Source organism: Stegodyphus dumicola, chromosome 6, assembly GCF_044657685.1.
Source record: "Stegodyphus dumicola isolate Sdum_Otavi_A_Nest chromosome 6, ASM4465768v1".
Lineage (NCBI taxonomy): Eukaryota > Metazoa > Arthropoda > Arachnida > Araneae > Eresidae > Stegodyphus > Stegodyphus dumicola.
This window is the reverse complement of record NC_140773.1, coordinates 193,793,363-193,815,006: the sequence shown is the minus strand read 5'-3', so window position 1 is coordinate 193,815,006 and position 21,644 is coordinate 193,793,363. Positions and strand designations below refer to the sequence as shown.

Here is a 21,644-nt window from a genome sequence, read left to right as displayed (position 1 = left end):
ATTATTTCTTTGAAAACTACTCGCTCGAGCGTCCAGCCACATTAAAAGAGTTAGCATGTTGTTGTTTTGCTTACTGCTCATTAGTCTGAAAACACTCCACTAAGCTCACCTCACTCATCTTAGGTGCTGTGTTGTAACTTATCTCCAGGAAAAGCCCACGAAATTCCTCATGGCAAGGACTGAAGATCTCGAGTGATGGATAGTCGCGGCGATAGGCGATACCAAGAATGGCTTCGACACAGAAAAAGTCGGCTCGCCACATTACAAGGGCTGTGGATTGCACGTAAAAATGACTCTATCAATACCTCTGTAAATTTCAGTGATGAAAAAAAAAAAATGAAATCTATATGGTCCTGGCGGGTATTACTGGCATGACTTATGGAAACAGCCTCGGAATTATTTCAGTGAAAACAGTGTAGGTAGATCTGTTATGGTGTAGGCAGTTTTCGGTTTCAGCGGGCAAGTGGTTTCACCTTTCTAGATGGTCTTCAAGATTCATCTAAATACATAAAAACGCTAAGAGACCATCTTACACCATTTCTAGAAAACCCCGAAGAACAGAATTGGGTGTACTAGTATGGCAATGCTCCCATCTATACCTCTAATGCTACAAAAAATTACTTAGACATGGAAAATATCACCGTTCTTGAGTGGCCACCAGTGAGCCTCGATTTTAACTCCGTCGAAAATATGTGGGGTATTATGTTTCGGAGAGTTTACGAGAATGGAAAGCAGTTTTCTTCCGTGAATGCCTTCACTGAGAATGAATAGTATATTGTGGAACCAGAGTTATTACAACTCTGGTTTAAAGAATGGAGTTATTATAAAACTTAATTCTCTCGGCAAAGAAACGCATATTCGACGCCCTTTTTTCTAAATTAAAATTGCTATTTTGGTTGAATATTTACTGGAATGCAAGTTGCATGTGATGTGAATAAACAGATTTTGATTTGGTATTTATGTTTCTTTCCATTGTTGCTAAAATACGTAATATGATACTTGAGTCTATAAACTTTTGGGACAGAGCGTAAGGGTGTCATCCATTCAAATAATTTTGAGTTTAGCATCTATATTCAGATATCCGCAATTTCTTAAAATTTGATGCGTGCGACTTTTATCTGATAAATGGTTCTTCGTGTCGGAAACTTTGGAAAAGATGTATGTATAATTTAAACGCGTCGGCCGCGACCTTGAACACAAACACTTATATGCTCTTCGAACACATTTATTGAAGAAAAAGTGTGGCTAGAACATGAATCATGTAGCAGGGAGTTTTTCCGTTCTGATTTTTTTCCTTGTTTACTTTCACTGCGTTCAAAGAACACAGATTTAAGAAAGCAGAAAACTACTTTCAAGTAATCTAAGATATTACGCAGATCATCATTTAAAATTAACTGTTTGATTACATTGTGTTTAATTTTGTGCATTTATATATTTATTCAAATATATTGGTTAAAAATATGAAAATTGATTTCAAAGCTTGAGTTTGCTGTATATGCGTAATTTTACGAAAATGTGGAATAAATAACTATTATTGTATAATAAGTGTTATTATAATTAATTAATTATTATACTTTATTAAACATTTTCATTACAATGGATTATAATATAAAAATTATTATAACTGATTACAATAATTTTGCGATAATAAATAATTATTATAATCCTGTAATTAATAATTATATAGCATCTTTATCTTTGAATTGAAATGCAATATGCATTAATATACGAAAAACGAAAACGAAATTTCCCAAAAATTAGTTTTAATAATTATACGATTACAAATGATTATTAGTTATTTAATTAATTATACTAAATAATTATCATATTTCTTTTTGATTTGAGCTAAAATCTACATGCATTATTATACATAGTTGAAGTGGTGGCGGGAAAAGAAATTTATTTAGGGAAAAAAACGAAATTCTTGCATAAAAGATCACAGTATTGGCAAATGTCACGTAAATCAATTACGATCAGCGTAGACCTCCCCTTCTAATGGGATAGATACCTGTTGACTTTTGTAGTCCAAAGGAGCTTTGTCCCTGAAGGACTATTGTTTTCGTTTTGAGATTTTGCGTTGAATCACTATAAATGTTAAAAAAAAAAAATTTAAATTCCATTGTATCGGAACTGGAGAACATAAGCATAATAAATTATAACGGTTTGACGCTAGAAAAGGTGCTTAAACCTGAAGTTTATCTGCCTTAGCTAAAACATATTGCTGAAAGAAAAATTGTAAAACCTTCCAGATTTTTTTCTTTTAAATTTTTTGTTTGTTTTTTGTTTTTGATACTGGAGAAGTGAAAAAAGAACAATGCCCTCGCCGGGAATCGAACCTGGACCTCTCAAATACGTGCTGAGGGTGCTACCATTACACCAGGAAGGCATACGGAAAGGAGGGAGAAAATACCTTATAAGGGTCATGCATCATTCTTCTAAATTTCGCGAATTTTTCTGATATAACCATAAATCTTGAAGCTTTAGCAAAATAGCATTTTCTTCTAGACTTTCCTAAAGATGATAATTAATAGTTCTGAAGTAAAAAAAAAAAAGATTCGTTACATAATAAATAAGAATATTACAGTAATAAAATGATAATCTTAGATGTGCAAGATTTGTAGACTTTGGTGCAGTCTTTGCTTAGTCTTATGTAATCTCTTATCAGATTTGATTAAAGAAGATCTAAAGTTAGTAAAACAGAATCTTCTTTGAAGCTATTTCATCTGTTTAAGTAAAGTATAAGTTATCTACAAAATATTACATTTCACACGCCCTCATTTTGCATTCGAAACAGTTAAAACATTTTAATTGGCCTTATCATTTATAATATTCTATGGCTGATATTTTATTCTGTTGCTTTCTTTCTGCAGCATTTTTTGGCCTTTTTATGCACTCAAGACTAAAATCTGATGAAAGATATGTGTGAAACATCTATTTAAAGTTCCTCTTAAATGCAAAACTCCTTCTCTTTCAGGTTATTTTGGCTTTAGAAAAAGTGTTGAGGTAAATATTTATTTATTACCATCAGCAGTTAGTCGTAATTCATGGAGGAAATATTTAGATTCGGTTTCTAAACAGCGAAACATTTTTTGGGGGTTGCAGAATGAACCAGAGATTTCAGAAAATAACTGCCTGCTTTGCAGAAGTTCTCTTGGCTGCTTGCCGGAATATTCTTCACTTCATATCTTTTTCCGGTTACTTGGCTTGAAACACTAAATTGAAAATTAATGGATGAACAGAAGAAAGTAAAAAAAGCAGCTTTTTTTTTTTTTTTTTGTCTAATATAAAATTAAAGTATTCTATAACATATCGAAATTTCACTTACTATGTGTAAATAATGTAGCAGAATAGTGAACAACATTGAGCAAGACTGAATCTTCACTTAGTTAAAACCATAAAATACCAAATATAAGATCAAGTAGAAAAATCTTTTCTTCCTCCTTCTAGCATGCCTTCATATTGTAAGGGTAAGGACACTCGGCGCATATTCGAAAGGTCAAGGTTCGAGTCCCGGGGAGGGTATTTCTCATTTTCCATGTCTTCTGCTTCAAAATATCCCAATGACTCTATACTTTAGTTAATGCATTGAAAGCAAGGGCATATCCTGAGTTTTCTAATAAAATATGCCGCCGAACACCAAATTAAAAAAAAATATATATTTATGAATGGGAATTAGAATTGCACGTATTCGAAAGTTGCCTATAATATTTGCGTATTGATGTATAGTTAAATATTGCTTGGTATACAAAAGAATTAAATGCACACAATAAAAAATAAAAATTCATCAGATTTAAAATCTGAAATGGCGCTATAGAAATTTTTTCAGCTAAAATTTGGAAACAGTTTATATTCTACAGTCATAATTCAATTTTGCTTAATTGATGCATGTAGCACAATAATTTATTTCCATATATGATCTGCAAGTAAATTACGCTAATAAATCGTTAATTCATCCTAGCGCCAGATAAAAGTTGAACCCTGGTACAATTAATGTTAATACTAGCAAAATCAGCGACTCAGTCTCTTAAATTTCGTTAATTATTGATTTATTATTTTTAAATTATGAATACTTATGGTATTTATACATGGCGTAAATTTATGTGCAAGTTTATTTTCAGTTTCAAGAGCAAAAGAGAACATTCAATTCAAATAGCTCATAAGACTAGTATTAGACACATTTAATAAAATTTCGGACAAATTGAAATTAGAATAAAGGAATTTCCTTGTGTTACGAAACTTCGCAGATTCGCTTATTATTAGAATCAAGCTTTTCGCTTATTTTCTTCGACATATTACAATTTCACAATACAGGCAATTGATTTCACATTTTTTGATACACATTCTGTTTGGAGGGGGAAAAAATGTTTCTTTTATGTATTGGCTTTTTATCACCTGAAATTGTGCTTTTTTCACCGAAGTAAACTAAGAAGTCTCTAATACCTTTATACGGCATTCGTACGATTTTTTAATTGCCTTTTATAAAGTCCTTCAGTTCACGGAATAAGAAATATTCATACTAAATTGTGCCTAAATTTTCTACTTAATTTATCAATTTAATGTAATTTTTATCTTGTTTGTATAATCAGCAGGTTGATTATGGTAACTCTTGTTTTGTCTTGTAAACATCCATGTATGTAATTTATGAATCTATTTAATACTTTACTATTTTTTACTTCCTTATACGAAGTATAGGAAGTATTGTAATCGCGAAAAATTTCGGGTATCATATTTCAACGAAAATGTCCATTTTGACCACTATCGAATGCAATTTAAGGATGTTTTTACGTGACACCTGTACATAAGGACAGAAAAAAGAGCTATTTTCGCAAAACGGAATACAAAATGGAGTTAAAATTCCGTTCAGAAGAGAATTTTTCGTATAACTAACATATGTATTTCGCATAACTCAAAAACAAGTAGCCGCAGAACGTTGAAATTTTGAATACAGGACTGCTATAACACGTAGTTGTGCACCTCCCAGTTTGGGTGCAATCGGCTGCACCAAAATATTATTAAATATATATATACCGGCTCGGCGAACTCGTTTTTTTTTATATTCTCATATTTTGGCAAACTGTCCATTTTTTGCTTTAAAAAGGATTAAATTGTGTTGCTATCATGTTCCGGTTAAGGTTTTTAAGGTTTTCATGCCTTTAATTAATCTACACGTAATAATTGTATAAATATCAATAATTTTAAAAGTTGTTTAAATGCAGCTAAGCCTAAATTAGCAGCCATATTTGTCTATATTTAAAATAAAACTTAGCAGAATGGTGAATTATATCAGTTTTTGCACCTTCAGTGTCTTTTTGATGATGGGATCAAAAATAAACTTTCAGTTTTTTGCACCGAAAAATCTGCTTTCCTGCCCGTTGGCGGAATTACTTGTTTTTCCGCAGCAACTCTAATTTTAATTTTAATTTGTTTAATGTTTTAACTGTTTGGTGTTTTATGTTTTCTATATTTTCAATTTTTAATGAAGATATTTTGAGGCTTTGTGTATTCTTGCCTTGCCGCGAAGTGAGAACTGAATCAATTGAATGAGAAGAAATATATCTCTAATGAAATTCGAAGAAATCATTTTAAATTAAATGCAGCAGAAAATGCGTATAATTTAATAGGCCGTACGTCATGTGATGTCCGCATCAGATTTTTTTTTATCGTATCATTACAGACATTTTCGTTTGCTTAAGTTTACTAAAGATCTGTTATTTATCGCTCGTACACGAAGAGCTCTAAACTTGTTCTAATACTACAGCCCAGGCCTTAATTTATAAAATTAGAAATGCTGTAATTTTATAGAATGCCAACAGAAATAGGAATAAAAATTAAATAAATTAAATAATATGTTAAGCAATAAATAATGAAAAATTAAATAAAATATAAAGGAATGAAAATATTAATAAATTTATTTGATAGTAATTAAGTAAATAATGGGTTAAAATATCATAAAAGTTAAATAAAAAGGAGTAAATTAGTAATAAATTAACAAAAATTTGAAAACATTAAATGAAATAATTAAAGAAATGAAAAATAAGTCAGATCATAATAATAAGACATGATAAAGAGAATAAAAGGTAGGTTTTTCCCCCCTCTCTCCCCCCATAGGGCTAGACACATACTTCTCCATATTTGTCCAGAATAGCCAAATCAAACAGTTATACAGCCGTCTCATCACTGAGAACTTTTATATAGGGTACACACTAGGGATGGTTTGATATTACTCTCGCAAGAAGGCCTAAGAACACATAATTAGACCTTACACGGCATTCAAACCTTTTCTTTGCCATTCAGACTAATAGTCAACCTCAGCTATACAGTCCAGGGAGTCGATAATACAGAAATGTTCAGAGGAAAACAATAGTGCACTTATACCTCAGTGGGATAAAAAATATTTTTCTTCGCACTGTATGTGTATTTTTATTTTGACTTCTAATCCTTTTAAGGAAATTCAGTCGTTTATTCTGCTTCTGGTACCAATATCAGTTTTATTAACTGCTAAATAAAATATGGCATTGATATTTTCTATTAACAGTATTCTCCGTTAAAATTGCAGTTCATATGTACAACGGAGTTTGTCTGATTTGCAAATCAGGTGGGCTCTGGCTAGAATTATAATTTCGCTCAAAAGATTGAGAAGCACCGGAATAAGGCACCAGTTAAATTCATAAGGTATTTCTCCCGCCTTCTTAGAGTGCCTTCGTGGTGTAGTGGTCTGCACGCTGGGCGCGTATTCCAGAGGTCCGCGGTTCAATTACCGGAGAAGGCATTGCTCATTTTTCATCTTGCCTGCTTCCAAAAATGCCTAATGTCTCTACAAATTCAATTCTTGATCTGAGCAAAATATTTCATCTTTTAAAATAGATACCAATAACACACTCAGCTTACAAAATGCATAACTTAAAAAATCATCATGGCAAAAGGAAAACCTTTCTTTAATATCATAAACTATTAATTAACTAGTTTTACTGTATTATTCAGTTTCAGTATGTTTTGTATTTTTGTCTTCATATTTACTATATATGCCGATAAGTTTTATCATTTCTAAATAATTTTTGTTTTTTTGGAGCATGATCAAAATCGAAATAGCGGTTGAATTAAGTCTTTTAAAAGCCCTTCTGTTTCATCTTCAGCTATGCTTCAAAGTTCTAAAAAAAAAAAAAAAAAAAAAAAAGTTATTTCACTTAATAATACAAGTTTAATATATTATCAGGAAGAATTCTCAAAAATGTCCAGAAATAAGAATAAACATCTATACAACAAGCCAGTTTTAATTAAACAACTATAAACAAAACTAAACAACTTTTAAATATCGAAGCAAAAACCTCGCCTTTGCATACGAGTAATCCGTAAAACGTGATAATAAATTGCGCTAAATTCAATGCTAAACATCAAACACTCATTTCTTTCTTACTTAAACGCTATGCCGAGGCAGCATGCAACAAGGGGAAAAGTGGTCATCCATCTAACGTTTACCGGAGAAAAGGAGGGATAAAGTTTTTCCTTTGTCCTCGGGAAATTTGTTATGAATGATGCTGGCATGTAGATAGCCTGCAGCGGCAGAATTAGAGAAGACGCAAGAACGTGCAACTTGATCTGTTTCGAATTTCTGATTATAAATTCGATGACGCTGCACAAAACTGTATATTTGAAGTAATTAATAAGAATTTTACTATACGAATGAGTTAAAAATAATTCTTTTTACAAAAAAATAGTTAACAACAGCTTCATTTAATCGTAAAATATGCTCAATATTTTTTTCTGGAAATGATGCAGAAGCACCCATCCTTGGGCAAATAAAAAAAAATCCTTGACTAAAATATGATGATCATGTTTCTGTTAAGACATAGCATGTTCATTCAAGTTTAATTTTTCTGTAAGTAACTCCTAGAGAGATTTTAGCAAGTAAATGCGTATTAATATTTGTTAAAAGGATAATTTACTTTGGCAGAACCGACCTAGCGTTTTTTTTTAACAGCTATTTTTATCATTCGCTGTTTTACTTCATTGCATGCTACTTCATGTATTTCCTAACGTTTTAATTTAAAAATAGCATTTAGTTAATAAATTAAAGCAAAAGCTTCACATTAGGACTAGAGTTATTAAAAAAACAGTAATTCACTATTAGTAAATATTTCTCTTTAAAGATTAAAATTTAAATTAAAAAAGTAACTCTTATTATTAAGAATAAGAAGAGCTTACTACAAAATGCGAATTCAAGCAAGAAAATTATGCTCAAGTAAATTGTTTAAAATGTAAAACTGTATTCTGCCTTCAGCTGAACCTTGAACGCACTACCAAAGGAATATTTTGTTCGGAAGTTCTTACCTAATGGGATCAAAGATCTTACTTATTTCCAAAGAACAAAAGATCTTACATACCTTTTATGAGAGACTGTTTATATCATTACTCAAATGTGATCATCTATTACTTAAGAATTATAAATCAACTGAACATGGGATTAGATTGGCAAATAAATCATACAGAAAAATTCTGTATGGAAGTCACGTATAATATTAATATGATAAAAAAAAGATTAGGCCAACTAAATTTTGAATAATTACTTGAATGAAGTACCTTTTTTATTATCTCAGTGTCAAAAGCAGCTATCTTGAGCATTAAAAGGCTTTCAATCGAAGCATGTGTCTAGCACCAGGTTTCGCGATTCGGCACAGGTGCTCTTTATGATCATCACAGTGGGATATTCATAACTAATTGATTAATGTCTTCATGTCTCGACAGGCATATTAGGTTATTAGGCATCAAATCTCGATAGGCTTGTTAGACATATTATCTTACTTGAAAGCATACGACAGCTATCTGTCTAAGGAAAAGGGATATCTTTATGGACCTTTTTCAAGGGAAAGTGGCTCGTATTCATATTACATATGGTAAAAACCACGAAAAACGGACATGCAATCAGCCTATGAATACTAGCAACATAAATACCAACCAGTTTATGTTTAAAACTCCTCTTTAAAAGTTAAACCTCCCATTAAACAAATAGCTTGTCGTATCCAAATAACCTAATCAAACTTAACCTCAAACTTAACCTCATATAATATGCCTTCATGATTAGCATCCCTTAACATCTTATGCGCAAAACGACGGAAGCAGAAGCAAATGCCGAAATGTATATTGGTAAATGCCTGTAAAAATTAACCAAATTTATGGAAAAAAATGTGAAGACGATGATATTATCTTTCGGTTAGATTTGGCTTCAAGTTATTACGCAAAAATAAAGAAAATATGTCTTTTGCTGCTGGCAAATAATAATGTATTAAACAGCCCAAAAATTACCTAGAAAACTACCTCTTTTCAAAATTTTGACTTTAATAAGCTGCTTTCTGTTAACAAAAATGGCTGAGAAGCTCAAAGCAAACTCAGAGAACAATTAAACGAATAAATAAATAAATGGACTTAACTCAAGCATATTTGATAACCAGACTGTGTCCAAAATGTTACAAAAAGAACAGAGATAATGAACAGACGTGTCAATTTAATTATGCAGGAATACTCTTAAATGCCGAAATCAATGCATAAGCAAAAGAAACTGCAAGTGGATTTTGAAATTAAGTCATTATACGAAAATTTATGTTCTCATTCACATTGTTACAGATGTTAACTGTGTTGTTACACTATTTGTCGGCTGCAATGCAGCTCGACATATTGCAATTTAGATATTATATAGGTGTTAGTTAACAACATGTATAAAAACGCAATCCCGAAATCACGCTCAAGTCAAATTACCATCACAAGGATTCTACGATTACACGAAATCCTCAGTGCGAACCAGAAAGATCAGTCATACAACACAGCCGAAAAATGTTAGCTTCAAAGTAACACACATTGGCTATAGCATAATCATACAATTAGTCCATGATCAAAAGCCTTAATATTTCACTAAAACAAAATAAATAAAATAAACAACTGCTAATTCAGAGTTAAGAAAATTATAATATTTCCCTGCATAATGCAATTTTGATACATTACTTATCCATACAGACGGGATCTTGTAATTTTATACGTATTATGTTATATGATGTACCATATATTCATGCGTATAACGCACACTTTTAACGCAAAACATAAGATCGAAATTTACAGGTGAGCGTTATACGCCGATTATAGAAATGATAAATTAAAAATAAGAAAAAAATCAGCCTACAGAAATTAGACTTTTATATATACCTAAATGCTGTTTATTTAAAAGAAATGACGTACTTAAATATTTTCAATATCGGATAACATGATAGTTCGTCATATTCATATTCTGTTATATTTTCAGGCACATTCAGCGAACTCTGTTTTGTCTTTCACCATCATTGTTACTCTGATCCACAAATAAATAATCATCATTCTTTCCACCGTTCACGAACACCAAACATCCTCATTGCTCGTTGCAGCACGATTTCATTTTCTTTCACAAATTGATTGACTTCGCATTTGAAACCAGCACTGTGTTGTTTCATTTGGCAATAGCCATATTTACTACTAAAAGAGACCCTAGATCAACTGTATTTCAACTAAAGCGAATGCGATTTATTAAAGCCTTCGGTGTTCACTTAGGGCTGCTTCCAATGACTGCAAAAAGAGGAAACATCTGACTCTTTCAGTTGTTCTGTTCCTAATTCTGCAAATTCATTCGTGTCGGAAGGGTATTCTTATCCCAAATGTTTTCGTCATTTTCTCAAAACCTTAGAGAAACATTCTTGTGCGCACCTACTTTGAATACAAGCCACCATCTTTTCAGAATTATTTACTGCCTCAAGCATTTCTCCCCAAACACGTACTGCTTAACAATTCAGTATATCATTGTTCGAACATATTGGAAAAATCTTCGAAGGAACGACTTCAAAAAATAAGAGCATCCCAGATGTATCTTTCATGTTTCTTCGTAAACAAAATGGTACGCGTTATACGGCGAATATACCTCAAAATTAATAAATGTAATCTGAAAGTACGGGTGCGCGTTATTAGCCGGAATATACGGTATTTTAACATTTTCTCTTTTGCTTATTACATTAAACGGTGAATATTATATGTTAAAGTTTAGGTCGGTAATGTAGAAAAATAATTTTTGAAATTTAATATTAAATACGCAATTCCTTCAATTTATCTAAAGTTATTCAATCTTATTCTTTCATTGGACAACGCTTCCCCTTACGAGTGACTCATGACGTGAGGTTAATACTTACAACACCAGACACATTATGTTACTTATTTGTTTAAATGAATACGGAAAAGCACTCGAAGGTTATTTGCCGAAAAGAAGAGATGCCTTGGTGAAGGGCTTTCTAACAGGAACTGGTCCGTACTTGTACATGTACTTGTACGTGGATAAAAACCAAAAAAAGCCCATGCAGCTAGCGCATTCATTTTCAACTCGGATAGACTGGAGTTGAAAAACTGATATCATCGTTTAACTGTTTTAACCATTTGGTCACTAGTAGGCCGCAGAGCGTTTTCTTTATTTTATGTTTGGATACGTCAATACACACATAACCGTTCTGTAGCGCATTATAAATGAAAAAGCGCTGTAATTAACTGAGTGTAAGTTCTGTGTGCATGGTAAAGTGGAAAGCTACCGGGAAGGACAAAGTTAAAAGGGTAGGATATACATTATGCATATATAAAGGTATATGCTGAAACCTGCCTAAGACAACCGGTAATAGATGATTTTCAACTTCTGCAAAGATGATCACTTGAAAGAGGTAATGTTTAATTTAGATGTTTACAGTGAATAATATCGTTTCCGTCCTTTCTAACATGACCACCTTCGAAGGTGATTAGTATTTTTATGAACATAAGGAGCTATCGGCACTGAACACCAACTCTAAGAGACAATTTTTTCTACACAGAAAGTATTTTTGAATGATTGTATTAGAAAGGATTCAATGTCTTTATGTTTTAAGAAATATTACTAGTTATTTTCAGAAGTGGCTGTTTATGGCGGTAATGGCCATGAGTTATTTCACCGTACGTACGTATATAGGTCTTATAAAGTTATTATACATCTTAAGAGATCCTAATGAATAGAAATTAAAACGATAAGAACTCTTATGTAAGTAATAAACTTCTAGAACACACACACATACATACAAAAAAAATTAAATGAAGCAAATGAATACGATTCCAATATCCATAAATAAAATTTTAAAAAAAACTGAACATAGCTCAAAACTTTAAATTGTAAGGGAAATTTAAATGCTAGATTTTTAATGTATTCATCATAACTGAACGTTGGCATATTTACCAATAAGCAGTGAAATGAAGTAAAAGAATAAAGTAAATATGGCATAGTATTTTTTGACCGCAGCCCAAAATAAAAAAAATAAAGAAAGAAAGAAAGAAAAGAGTGTTGAAGAATAAAAATCGTTAACTCTAGCTCCTTTTTTATAGGTATGAATTTTTCATAACCATCAATTTAAGCTTGGCCTATTTTTAGAAATACATAAGATTTATCACAAAATCGAAAGCATAAATACAGAAAGAAATCAACAAAATGCATTTGTTGATATTATTATTGTTTTTTACCCTGCTGATAGCCTCAAAAGGGCCAAGGTAACAAACAACTCACTTCAATTATTGATCTGTTTCGAACTATGCCAAAAAATGTGCTTTATAACAAACATTCCATTTATAATACATGCATCTATTTTTTTCCTTATGATTTTTCATTTCACTTGCTTAGATGAAGAAGAAAATTTACAAATAAATAGAATATTTCTAACAGCAATTATTAAAAATACTAAAAACATGAAAACTCATTTTAATATATATTGTATTTTAACAAATATGACGTGAATAATCACTCAACAAGTCACGGATTTGGTGAACGGGGTGCCTACTGCATTTTTATGTGTTGTTCCTCCTATGTAAATAGAATATGAACCAGTTTTTTAGAAAGTATCCGTGCTATAGCACACGCATGCGCTTTAATCAATTAATCAATCGACCAATTAGAAATGATTTTTATGCGATTAGAAAATGTAGACTTAATGAACTGTAAATTCATAAAATGGGTTGAGGAGAAAGTAAGCAGTGTTTTCGGAATTTTGCAATAATGAGTTTTCTTGGGAAACAAATACTGTAGAAAGGACACTTGACCTTCTAAACAGGAGGAAGATTACTGTCTACGTAAGATTTCGAAAAACACTCCACAGGGTCTACACTTAGAGGGTTTATATTAGAATTCAGAACTTCACGTCACCCATCTTAGGTGTTGTGTTGTGATTTATCTCACTTGTCTGATAGTAACATCAGAACAAGCCCACGAAATTCATCGTGGCAAGGAGTGCAAGATTGCACCTGTCTTGCGTACCATACAGGTGACAGTACGACTTCGCTTTCGCCCCCCAATTTTGATGGAGAGCACTTTGGGGGGGGACGGTCCGAGAGTCTCCTCACCTTTTCTCTTACCAACAACATCTCGAGAGGATTTTCGGCTTGCGGCAGAGTGCACCCATGCCGCATGAGTACTATATATTTACAAACATCTACTATTTTCTTACAAACATTTCGAAGGAATTTTAAAACACGAGTATATACGAGATAAAAAGTATATACAAGATCACAATTCACTTTATGCCAAGAACTTAGAATTGAAGATATTCCTCATTACGAAATTCCTCTCCGTTTAGTTGTAATTGCTCAGGAAACGGCCAAGGATTCGTCAAATGTACGTGAAAACAAAGTGCAAAAATATAAAATGTCTTTGCATGAAATATATAATGACATGTAATTCAAGATGTCATTCAAGCCTACCATGTTGGAACAAATAGGTTAATTTTAATTTCTTACTTTTTATATTAAAATTTTGTTCCCTTAATAAGAAAGGTATAAATTTTGTTTTGTACAACTTTCATTTTAATTTACGTATTTTTAATAAATGTTTTTAATGAAACTTCTCGTTATTTTTTTCAGAATAATATTTGTATTTTTGATTAATGCATGTCATTTATGTAATAGCATTTTTTTCATACTTTGCATAAATATCATTTATCATTCTATAGAATGCCTAGGGAAAGTATGTAGCAATTCTCATATTTCATACATTGCCTAAAAACGTCCGGCATTATATGCAATGTCTAGGCATTGTTTAGAATGTCGGCGTTTCATACTTTGCCGGTAACATATACACTCGTGTGCAAAATTAAGAGAATTTACACATTATGTCGAATTTCTGACATTATGTAGAATTCCTGCACATAACTTAATAAAATCTGGCATCAATATAGATTTATAACAGAGAAAGAAATATACTATTCAAAAGTTATTTTATGTATGTATCAGTAAAGCTCATAATGCAGGGAGGTCCAAAAATCCACGTTGCGATATCGACATGAAAATGAATCTTAATATGGAATATAGTCCCCTCTCATAGCCAGATAAGTTGTGCAGCGTGATAGCATACTGGACAGAAGGCAACTGAGGAGGCTCTGTGGCAGTCCATTCCATTTCTGAAGAAAGGCAGTTTTCAACTCCGGGACGGTTCTCGGATGAGGATGGCAAGATGAAATTGCCCTCCGAAGAGCGTTGCAGACATGCTGTATAGACATGTTGTTCAGAAGATCTGACTGGCCAATTCATGCGGCGAATATCCTTAGTTTCCAGGTAATCATCCATCAGCTGAGTCGTATATTGACGAATATTGTCGTCCATTAATAGGAACCCGGTACCAGTGGCGGCTGTAAAGCTATGCCGTCGTGCTGAGCGTATCAAATAACCACCTTTATTCGTCGTTATGGATCTTTGTCATCCTTGTTCAGGTCATCTTAATATGTCCTGAAATTGTTCCCCAGATTTCAGTGAACACTAGGTGTTACACTAGGTTACTCTCTAGCCACCTGCATTTTTGGTTGGCCTGCCTCCAATGTACCGATTATTCTCTGTCTCATTCTATCATCCATAAGTTCGTGGCTATTCATTTTATCGATACCTTACAAAATGTACGAAACTCTGATGCGAAACGTGGCAAATGTGGTGAAAGAGTATGAGCACCCAAATCGGCAAAAACCCCTTGTGTGCTTATATGCCCACCATAATTACAGCTCCTCAGATATGCACGTGTACATGTATGTAATTGATAATTCGTCGCGGCATAATTAGTACCTTTGGTTTAACACTTTTGGTAAAAAGAAATATAATTTATAATTTCTCTTAATTTTGTCTCTGAGTGTATATAACTTTTCTGTTATCCCGACAAACATGACCAGAAAAAGAAAAAGAGCATCATAAGAAAAAAGGAATGCAAAGAAAAAAAAAGCATCATCATTACAGTACATCATGAAAATGTAATTGTTCAACCTTTCTACAGAAAACTGTTGGTCGTGTGCTATCCTATAACGTATGAAACCCAATAATGTAATTAATTACTAAAAAAATGCCATAGCATGACACTTCAAATGGAAACATAAAACTATTGATTGTTACACCCTGCGTTGCATTGAGCAGGCAAAAAAGCCACATGCGCCTCGTGAACAGCTGCTAATCTTGACAGTTGTTAAGTTATTATACAAATAATGTCATTTTCTGCCCTTACCGACGTATTAGATAACGACGCTGGTTACTGCATCGCTGGGACCGTGTTCGAATCCCTCAAAAAGGAATGAATATTGAAGATGCTAATAAGCAACAATGATCAGCGTAAATTACATAAACGTGCAGGACTAGCTTCGAAGGTTAAATAAAATCAGCTTCTTCAGCTGCAAGAGTGAAAACGATAAAAGCATCTACTCATGATAAATATGACAGATAAAAAATTCGACAAAATTCCAGATAAGGAAAGGGGGCACAGAAATGGATTCTTGACTAATATTGTTGGGTAACACAGGATTTAAGTGTTTCTCTTTTCCTAACAGATATCTTATGCTCCTTAAATATTTCAAGGCTTCTTTGTGTGACCAATGCATATTAAGCCACATTGGGAAGGAATACTATGTAGTACATGTAAGAACTTCATAAACTTCGAATTTTATTAGTAAATGAGGAAAAAAAAAGAGGAAAGAAAAAAATGAAATAATGTTTGCAAGTATATAGTGTCTGTGCTGTGCCTGTGCTGTGTACAAGTATATAGTGCACTTAATATATAGCGGAGCCAACATTTCTCTTGAGGGGCTTGGTGGTAGGGGACCTCAAAGTAAAAGAGAGAGTTTTACGAAAACAGTAAGTTGAAGTAGAGACATTTGGTAAATCGAAATTTAACTAAGCTAATAACCGTAAAACCAAAATTATCAATTACTAAAAACAAAACCCTTGATATCTGTAATTGTAAAATTCGGTAAAATATTAATATATAATAATCTTTTGATGCTAAATGCAAAATTAATAACAACCACTCTTTTATTTAATTATAAATCAATAATCGCCGAAATAAATAAATTCTGCTTTGCATTTTCCTCCTAAATTGGCTCAAAACTTTATCGAAATCGCTCATCAAATGAAATCGCAACAATGAAATGTGATCTAAATTAGAAAATACTTTCTATAATTTCTCAGCGAATTTCGTATGTAAAGGTACTTGAATTAATTTTAAGAAAATATAACAGCGTTTTATTAATTGGTTTGTTTGCTCTACTGGAATCATACAAAAATTTAGATTTTATATTTTGAGAACACTTTCAATCATTTCTAAAACTGCTTTTATATAATTCTCCATCTTATTTTGGCAAATTTTATAATATGAAGTACATATATAGTATAAGTGTTTAAGATAAATAAAGCTTGTAATAACTGTTTAAGAACACGTAAAGTAACTTATACCACTTAATACTTGAAACGTGATATAAATTACAAACAATCGCTGATGTTTGTTTTCGAATATTTGCATATGAAACATACAGAAAATATTAAAGGAATGCCTTAATTTTTTCCATGCATACTTCTCTTTTTCAAAAACTGCTTGTTGCTTAAAAATATGTTCAAAAATTTCTAAAATAAAATAATTTATTCAAGAAATACCCTAAAGAGCTCAATTATTCGGATACTCAAAAATCGTGTTATTTTCTGAAAATTGTGCTTTACATTCTTTCTATTTGATATTAAACGAAAATATATTTCAGGAATCACTGCCATCAGTCTACGGTATTAGTTCTTGAGCAAATTATTTTAATATTTTCAAATTTAAAACTTCCATGACAAGAGGCCATAAAGTTTTACTAGAAATTTAATGATATGGCACATTAAAGGCAGTAAAAGTGATGTAAATATCACAAAAACAGTTTGTGTAAAACATCCACCTGTCTTTGCTATTACGAAATGTTAGCTATTGGGATGAACAGTTGAAATGGCAGTAAAAACATGATTTCTTTTCAGTCTAACACCAAGGAATCGGAGATTTATCCTGAGAAAAATCAAGTAAAACACAAACCTAAATGCTTTTAAATTAACAGCAAAATTAGAAGAACAGTTTGCAATTAAAATCAACCTGAAACTATCACCTTGAAACTTATCAACTGAATGATCAAGGCATATGGATGCATTGGCCAAATAACAAGAGAGGAAGTTCTCCGGGAACAAGAAAAATGGGAAGTAATATCAAAGTTCATGAAGTTCATGACAAATAAAAATTTCTCATATTGGTCTAATGCAATACTTACAAGTTCAAAACGTTCCAAGTTATTTAGTTCCAAGTTCAAAACGTTTACAAGTTATTTAGATCCAATGGATGAAATACTGTACCAATGAAAAGCCGAATCTGAAGAACTGTTAAACCCGGAGATAGATTTACCATGAGTCGAAAATGTATTGGGGGGACAACAAGTTTGCAAGCATTGTTTAAAAGAATACTTAAATATTTTTCTGATGTACCATATGTTGGGGCTAAAAAATCGTAGTTTCTTAAAATTAATTTAAACTAAAGTTAAATGAGTATTAATTTACACACACTTTATGTACAAACGAGAAAGTAATTGTCAAAAATGGTACTAAAACACATATATTTTTCCATATTTTTCAAAATTAATATATAGTTTTAAAGTATTCTTTATATATATATATATATATATTGGGCCCCTTTTGTTTTGATAGTTTCATTGAGCGTTTTAGGCATTATTTTATAAGATTTTGATAGAGATTTGCTTCTATTTTCTCTAGTGTGTTCTGAGATTTTATCGCAGTTCGTGTGTCTGATAGAAGTTTTTAATTTATTAATTCTGTCTTACAAGTGATTCCAAATATCCTCGAAAGGATTAAATCTGGGACTCTCCTTTGGCATTTTCATGACTATGTACAGTTAGTTATACAGGTACGAAGTCCATAGTTAACAAATATGAGTATTAAGCTTAGGATCATTGTCTTTGTTTGTATGCAAAGTTTGTAATGCAAATGCTTACATCTTTGAAACTCCGTATTTAAAGTCTAGACATGTGAACTTCGTATTTAAAGTCAAGACATGTGAAGCACCTAATTTATTCATTAGCTTTACTTAATTTTAATCATCACTAGCGGAAGAACAGCATACCGGTTTAGTTAGATTGAGAGTATTGTATCTAACAACAGAGAGAACGATACCGCTGTAATACTTATCTAATAACGATGTAAAAAATACGATTCATAATAATACATTTTTCAGTCTGATGCGATATGGAAGCCATGCAAAAAGTTTCGATAGAAAAATAAACTAATTCTCTCTCATTATATAAGCAACAATAGAACGCAGTTTTTGATCATTTTCGTATTTCTAATCAAATGGTTGTAAAAGCTTAAGTTCCATCCAGTACTTCACCTATATTGAATTTTAGTCGCTTAAATGTGGCAAAAATAGATCATAATTGATCAGAAATCAATAACGCGAACAAAAAAACAAACGCACAAACAGACATTCTTCTTTATATATAGATTTTGTAAAACTTAGAAATTTTTGATTAACAAACTCTACGATTTTAAAGCAACAGTAGCAACACTTTTCGAAATAAAGCATTTTTATCTCTAATGCGCGAGACTGCTGCCACTCGGGAAAATGAGTGTAAAAATTAGTCTTCTCAGAGTTTTTAATTAATATCTCGGCTTATTAAAGCCGTACGAAGAGAGAAACAGTCAAGTTTTAGGAATCGAGAATAATGTATTTAATGTTTGGCAATGTGTGTGTGATTATGGCAAAGCCTCGAGGGCTATCTGCCTAAGGGGAGGGATGCCTTCGTGGAGGACTTTCTAAGGGAAACTGGCTCGTATACACGTTACACATGGGGAAAACCACGAAAACGCCCATGCAGCCAGCCCGTTCGCGGGATTCGAACCTCGGACCGAACTACCAGTGTTCAGCGACTTCACCGCTCGGCCGCTGGTGGGCCCCTAATGTTTGGCAATGCTATTTAATGTTTGGCAATGCTATTTTTATTTCATTGTAAAATTTACGAATTTTTTATTAACAAACTCTGCGATTTGAAAGAGAGCAGTGGCAACGCTTCTCGAAATAAAGCAATTTTCAATTTTTATCTCCTGCGTGGGAGACTGTTGCCACTCGGAAAAATGAGGGCAAGAATTAGTGTTTTTTAATTAATATCTCTGGTTTTAGCTAGTTTTTTTTTATTTTATTTTTTATTTATTTATTTATTTTTTAATTTTATTTTTTAAGTGGACATCGACCTTTTCCGACGATAGCTACAGCAGTGACTTAGTTATTAGCGAACAAACAAACACACAAATGTTTTTCTTTATATACATAGATTAGAGGGAATTAGCACGATATTTGGACACAAAAAAGCAATTAAAGGCATTTAGTTTAGGAATAATAGGTGAATTTTTGTCATTGAATATATAAAATTTCCTTAAGTACCTTAGGTTCCTAATACTTTATTGTATGCTCACTGTATAATGATCTGAAGATGTTTTGTTACCTCTATTACAATATAAAACTTGTATATAGCTTTTACTACATAGCTTTCATAGGCGAAACTGTTTAAGTGTAAAAACATACTATGAGTGGACATCAAAGATTCTAAATGAAAAATATGAAAACATCTGCGCAAAACGTTGGAAAATAAAATAAAGTATCATAAAGTTAAAGTATCATTATCCTGATAGAACTTACTAAACAATACAATTCTAAATTTATTCGCGTATGACTGCTGTATGAGTATCCTGAAAAAAGTTAATAAAAATACTCACTCGTATTCTTCAACCTAAGTCTTTCCGAACTTGCATGGAATGAACAGAATGAGAAGAAAGCAAGGAGATATATTATTTCTTCAAAAGCCAAATTTTCAAGGAGGAGTTAAAAAAAGCAAACTTTCCGCCTAAGTATTAACTGAATTAAATCAAAAGTATAACCAAACTTTCCGCCTAATTATTAACTGAATTAAAGCAAAAGTATATAAAGTATAAATTAGCTAGAGAACATCTAGTTAAATATTAAATATTCTATTATTTGTTTATTTTCATATTTTTTTCAAATATTTTAATTGTGTGCTCTAAAAGCCACTGATTGAACGCTTATGTGAGGTCATTTAGAAATTACTTTTTTTCTCTATTATATTCAGTTAATGATTTTATTTAATTGATTACTTATTTAATAAATCAGATTATATTTAGAAAAGGTTTTGACATATGTTTTCCGCAAAAAGTAAATTTTAAAATACAGAAAAAATTATGTACATCCGAAAACATTTAATATGTATTTTTAAAATTTAGTAGAAAATTTCTGAAAAAATTTCAAAAACATATGTGTCCGAAAACTAATATTAGTTAGTACATTTGTATATTTTTAATTTTTAAATGTGTTTAATAAAATATCGTTTACAGTATGTAGATCCTCCTCTATTAATACTAAAGGAATGTTTGCCGAAAGACATTTCAGTGAAATTTATATTCAGTTTTCAAGTATAGTCCATACATGCAAATGAATAAATTGATTTGTAAATACAGTAAATTTTAAAATATGTCTATTGACATAAATTTCTAGCAAAATATAATTTAATGTGGAAATATTCAGGCAACTGAAATTAGAAAATCCAGGCCTCCGCTTATATCACTAACAAGTGATAAAATTGCTTCTTCCAGTGTGACTCAATTAAAAATTAATACGGATGACTATAAAATTAAACAAAACTGAATTATTACAATTTTACAAATATCGCACAGTATATATTTAATTTATAACATTTTGTTAACTACTTTGATCATTTTTATCGGTAATCAAAATATAATTAAATGTAGTTCCCATGAGTTAAAACAGGAATTTTGAGTAGAACAACTAAATAAATGAAGTAAAATATTTTTTACCTCTTTTTTAACTAGATTTTATATTTTCTTGTCAGTGTAGAATACACAGACAGTATAAATACACGCATATACTCAAAAATGTTCTTTTAGGAATAATAAATGTATCCATAGCGTGCGAAATGCTTTTCACGGAATTCAAAAACATTGTTCTTTTTACCCGAGCAAATTTGCTTCCAACTTCCGTTGTCACACACGTTGTAGCACTATCTGTGAAACACGACAGGTAGCGAATTCAACAGAGAATGTTTTTGCCGACGTCGCAAGTGACGTCACTGGCAGGCGCGAATGACTTTTTTCCATTCTTTTTGCTATTCTAAAAGCAGCTCTTCGGTCTTCGTCAGTTCTCGTTCGACCATTTTTCTGTGTAGAAATGCGCATATATAAATATAGAAACTAATTACTGTTAAAGAGTATAAGTAGCA

General features: G+C 31.7%; 1 protein-coding gene across 1 annotated transcript in view; it reads right to left on the bottom strand.

The window, feature by feature from the left end:
* Nucleotides 1-21,438, bottom strand: part of LOC118182579 (uncharacterized) — a 117,394-nt gene extending 95,956 nt beyond the window's left edge. Inside the window, exon 1 of the mRNA XM_085819302.1 lies at nucleotides 21,223-21,438. The gene's annotated coding sequence lies outside the window, so the exon portion shown is untranslated. The remainder of the gene's footprint in view (nucleotides 1-21,222) is intronic.
* Between the last annotated feature and the right edge of the window lie 206 nt (nucleotides 21,439-21,644).